Here is a 6,180-nt window from a genome sequence, read left to right as displayed (position 1 = left end):
TGGAAAATGCTCGTGGAATATTCCTTTAAATGAGACATTTGGAAAGGCAGCTGTGAAACAAAACTGAGGTCAGAAAACACACCTGTACAGACACACAGTGATCAGAAGCTTTGATAATGTTGTGATCATCATGCAGGGCTGTGAATGAACTCCTTGTTCAATGTTATAATCCCCAAACTCGATTAAGCAATTATTCTGTCTGCACAAAACAGAATGATCTCCTAAATTGCATTTTATGTTTTTGGTTAATACTGTTCGGTGCGATCGCGCTCTCTCTCTGTATTGTTCACCCTGACGGTCGCCGCTGAGCCCCAAAGACATCACATGGATTCATTATCTGCAGCACATGCACCGTGGCCCTCACAGGTCCTGTAATTGTTCCTCGTAATACGTCTCTTTGTTTGCCGTCGTTTTTTTTTTAGCTCGACTGGTCAGTCACAAAATTGGCTCCTCTGGGGAGCAATTTAGTCAGCTCGCAATTAGTCGAGGTGGAAAATGCCTCAGTGGCGGCGGTGACAGCGGCTCCCAGGGGGAGGACGGCGCTCGGGTACTGACACTGTGCAGACTGAAAACTGTGAGACTGAGGTTTGTTTATTTTTCTTAAAATGAGACATCTGGTTATTTGATAGGGTGACGCCTAAAACAGATGTACACATCATTTGTGCAAGATGATTTAAGACTCATATTTACATGTATTGTTTGGAGGCGACCTCGAGGGCCATAGTACTACTGATTTATTTAATCTGATGCATGTAAGTTAAATAGCGTACAAAATTGAATTGATTACTCAAATAAGGATCTTATCCTGAACCTGACAGGGTTGTTGTTGCTTAAATCCAACCAAACTCCAGCTGTTACACAACCTCGTGTTTGCAGCCTGTCGCTGGTATTTCCATCGCTCTTCAGGGAAGGACTGGGAGAAACATCCACCCATATTTGTGGCTGAACACCACCCACCGCTACATCATTCCTGTGCTTCCCCTTCAACAGACATACTGTGCTGTTCCCTCAAACCAGAACGAAGCTGAGTAGCGGGTGCCGTGGACCAGCGTACCCTCGCTCTCGACTGACTCCCTGTGATTCTCCCGCTCACTCTGTTCCCTGGATTCACTGTCACCTGCTGCATAATGGCAGCTGCAAAATATCACCGTAGACATTCAAGCTCCTGTTGAAGCCCCTGGAGCAAACCCACCTTTGACCTTTTTTTTTTTGCACATTTTGCAGCATTAGCAGGGTTCTTCATGTTTTTATGGCCCACAACTTCTCAGCACCAACCCTCTATCGTTTTTAAGGCTCAGTCCAAACCAGCTTCATAAATCAGGTTTAAACTTTCATTGGACGAAGCAAAATCTCCAAATTTATTTATTTTTGAAGTTTGACCCCTCTGGTCTACATTTCATCATCTTTATGTGTCTCACCAATCACTTAGTTTTCACTGGATTGGGTTGAATTTTGTCCTGAACGTCCTAAAAAACCCTGAAGATACTCGGCAACGTGTATTCATTTGAATGGTTATTGCAGACTGTTTTCAGTGATGAAATTCAATCATTTTTTACCCAAACAAAGAATCTTTAATTTCCGAAAACTAATATCTCCTCCAGTTTATCACTTTCTTGCAATCAAAATGTAGATTTTTTTTAAATATTAATATAGTTCCATCACAGCCAGAAGTTATTTGGTCCTGCGTGAAAGCTGAAGCTGAATTATTTTTTTCCGAATAAAGATTATTTTTGTTTTTATTGAAAATATTTGTATCATATTGAAGCAGTCCCATTGTGGAGTCCTCACTATCTTTTTTCATATTGGCTGAATTTCCGAAAACCCTCTGGACTGATTGCAGTGGATTCAGATCACCTGTGTGCAGGGTGTGGAGACTATAAATGTATATTTATTACAAAGTATATACAGCTTAACCACAGCCGTAGTTACCAGCTGTAGTGGCGTTATTTTTGATCACACTACCTTGCTTGGCATGACCCGCCCCCTGTATTATAGACACAGTCTGACTCTTTAAAGTTCTGAATTCCGGGCTGGCATTGATTGATCCATAGATGCCTACCAGCAGGGGCGGTTCTGGGGGGGGGGGGGCCAACAGGGGCCAGTGCCCCCGTAACTCTGAGTCCGGACCCCCCTGTGGCCCCCCCCAACAGGGAGTCTGCATCAATAATACAATGACAGATTTCTTGCACTGATTTTGTACCGAAGGGAAAGATGGAAATAAAGTGTCTCAGCAGTTTACTACCCAATCAAAATTGTTGAAATTGTAAACATTGTTTGAAGTCCCATTTACCCCTTGTCTGAATGAGGGATTTGTCTTTTTTTCCCGGGTTGTATGTGCCACCTAACAAAAAAGCTGGCCCCCCCTATTAAAACTGGTCTAGAACCACCACTGCCTACCAACCTGCATCTACAGGTGTTTGGCTCTGAGCCACAGCATCCCCAGACCAGTGAGTGTTGTGATTGGACCAAACCAAGTGTCACTATAGAAAATAACCCAGTGACCCATCTACCTGCCTCAGTTGATGGGTCACAAAAAAACTTCTTTGTTAACATTGCAAATAAAAAACTTGTCAGCCTTCTTTGCATTGTTAAACAACCTGTTCCACCAAGAAGGTATGAGGATGTGTTGTTTTTATCCTCAAAAATGTAAACCTTGTGGTAATTCTCTCTACTGATAACCCTACTTTTCTCTAGTTAAGCGCTGTAATAGTCATTACTACCTGCTGAACTCCCTTTTTTGGAGCACTGCTGGCCCTATTTGCTAGAACATAAAGAAAAGAGACCCAGTTGGAGAGCAGACGCACAGCAGCACTCTTGATAAAGGAAAGCTTTTGAAAAAGAGGCAGCAGCGTGTCAACTCCCACTTGGCTTCAGCAGACTTGCAAGAAACAAACCGTCTTCAAAGTGACGCTGCAAAGGGCCACGATGCGGGAACAAGTACTGATACAACTGCTGATGTTGCATATGGACTCAAATCCCACAGCAGCGTGTATCCAAAGTTTGCCTCCACTCCACTACTCCTTTGTGTCACTCACATTGATTCATGCTGACTGAGCAAAGCCAATAGAACACCTCGCACACAAAAGAATGATAAAAAAAGGAAAATGTGAATGCGAACAGCTTTTGGCGCCTAGGGTGGAACACACTGCAGCAGCGTAGTAAACCCTCGGGAAATTGATTTTTCCTCACATCCTTTTTTTTTCTTTTTTTTTCGGATGGCTTTAAGTCTTTAGAGACCCGGATGTTGATTTTAATTTTATAGACTGAGAACAAAGCTGCGGATATTTCTCTGAACCTGCAATTTTGTTCCAGAGTCAAACAAAATCCACCGATCATTTGGGACCAACATCTAAAAACAAATAAACGAAGGACTAAACAAACATGAGAAATTTCCTTTTAAAAGACCCCTCAGTCTGATGCATGACGTTAGTTTTCCTTTTATTACACTTTTATCACATTTGCACATCCTCTCAAACAACACAGACTTTTAAAACGTTAACCTCCAATGGCTCATTTGATACAAATGATTTTAATAAGTCATCAATGTTTCGTCACCCTCTTCCACTCTGGTCCTCTCACAAAGCTTTTTTCGTTGGAAGAAGAGAGGGCAGAATAAAAGATGGGAGGGTTGTTAAAGTTAAATTGCTCTGGCAGTTGGACAAAATATTCTGGCACTGGCTCGCGGGAGGTTTGATAACCCTCATAACTCCAAGTGCTGTGCAGAGCTACCCTTGAAAAGATTAATATTTTTTAGGGATCCATCTCCTCGGAGATTAATTAGACTCCCACACACATGCACACCACCTCTCCCACCATGAAAACATGTGCTGTCTCTCCGGCTCGCTGTCCAATTATTATTTGTGCTTTTACAGTCTCAGTTTGCACAAAACAATTTCTTTCAGAGATAGGGGAACTGTGCAACGACACGACAGCCGGAACAAACTCATAATTTACTTCCGTCACTCACAAAACAGCTGCCTCAATATCTTTAAATGATTTGCTGTGTTTTCTGTCCCGTCCAATATTTCTCTCCCGGCAAAGTTCAGTTTTGCTTCATCTACAGTTATTCATGTACTGAATATTGCTGCTGTTCAGAGTGTCACTGAGAAAAATCCAATTTAAATATGACAGGTAAAATAAACTTTATGAAATATGAAACTGAACAACTCTGAAGGAAAGAGGACCCGACCAACGCAGAGTCGTTGTTCAACAAGCCGGCATCCATTTCCATTATACATAAAAACCTCTTAACGGTAAAATAAAAGCTTAATCCTGACTTGTATTTTTAGATCAGATTGTGTATCTTGGTTGATAGAAATTGAAACAGATGACAGCCTACTTCCAAGCGAGGCTCCATTTGTGAAACATTTTGCAGTGACTACGCTGTTGTGTCTTTCGCTTCTATGCTGATGATGATCTTCATTATTCGTCAGTAAATTAAATATCAGAAAGGCTGTAGAATGTCTTTTGTCGGTAAGCTTCAGAAGTCAACTAACTAACAAATATTACTGGTGTAACACAACATGGGTATTCCACTGAAAAGGCTTAATGAAGAGGGTGGTGAGTTCATGGTTCTGGTCCTTACCTGAAGTCTTGAGGTCTCAGTAATAACAACAAATGCAAAAACTCTTCAACGTGAACTGTGTGTTCACATGACTGGTCATAAAATGCACTAGTCTTTTTGACCTCTGTGGTTAAACAAACACATAGTTTTTTACTTGAACAACAGAAGAGATTGATTGCCACTGAGTCCCAAAACATGACTGCTGCAGCATACCAGTGTCAGGTGTACCAGATCTTTGTCTTCATCTTCTAGGTTAAGTACGTACGTATTTAGTTTGTAGTGTAACTAATCCAGGTTAGTAACGTTGACTTTTGGTTTCACACGGGACATGAATAGCAGTCTCCTGGGTGAAAGTCCAATCTTTGTGTGACTCATCCAGCCGAACCTCCCGCCAAGGCCGCATTTGTAGCTCCTCATACTACCTCACTTGATTGCTGCTTTGCTTCCGTAGTAATTACTATTAAGAGTAGAGACCGACCCCTAACAGTACACATAAGTAAGGGATGCAATAAGATCCTTTCACAGTCCTGTATGGTTGTTTTTTTCTGATGAGGACGGGTCAGACTTTAGGTAAGGTTGGTCAACTCATAGTCACCACTCTCCTGCAGCAGCGTGTTTGTTTCTGGGGAAGCCCTGCGAGTCGATTACCGAGTGCGGTTAGAAATGCTCAATTCCGTTCTTTTCCCTGTCCGCTCTCGATAATAACTGTTATAAACCGGTAGGCAAGACACATATGAACTTTGGTTGCATTTCTATGGAGTAAAAATTATCCATTTTCATCTTTGAGCTGCGGAACTCTACTGCACTCGGTAATCGACTCGCAGGGCTTCCCCACAACGAGCACGCTGCTGCAGGAGAGTGGTGAGCTGTGTTGTCTTTTCAGTAGAAATCCGGCTAAGCTAGCAGATGTTTGATGCCTCAAACTATGTGCTGAGACCCTATTTGTACTATTGCTGAAGTTTGGTGCTGTTCTGAGCATTATTTGTGGCTATAAGTGGCTTTTTGATGGCGGTTTCTTGGATGGAGGCATAGACTGCAGTGTATTGATATCATGCGGTCTTTTCTGAGGTAGCTAAAACTATATATGCTAGCAGATGGAAAACTTGATCTCTCGAGGGGGGTTCTTACTTGGTGTGTTAGACCATGGATTAAACACTGGAATGTCCCTTTAAGTTAAAGATCCTGGTTAGAAGAACACATTGTTCCCTGTTGATGCAGGAGCAGACTTGAACAGCAGTCTGGTTTTGCAGTCAAATGCTTTGTCATGGAAAACCATCCACAGTGACCACAGTAAGAGATTTGCATGCAGCGGTATAACAACGTCATGCTCCTGGTGTTGGAGAGGGAAAGAAGGTTTCAATCTTCTGAACAAATTACAAATGCTGTTTCACGTTCTGTTCAGCCGCTGAGGTGCTTATGCCATCTGCTTATCTGTTTGCCTGCATGTGGAGGTATTCCAGGTGATGTAAGGTCGTAATACCTTTCCCCTTATTGCTTTTTCCGCACAGATTGGATAAAAGAGACGTTATTTATAATGCCACCGAGAGGACTGAAGATTGAAGGGCCTTAAATCCTCACTGCTGACCAATGTAAAGCTGTTAAGGGCTGACAGCCGC

This window comes from Sparus aurata, chromosome 3, assembly GCF_900880675.1.
Source record: "Sparus aurata chromosome 3, fSpaAur1.1, whole genome shotgun sequence".
NCBI lineage: Eukaryota > Metazoa > Chordata > Actinopteri > Spariformes > Sparidae > Sparus > Sparus aurata.
Note: the sequence above shows the minus strand (reverse complement) of the source record.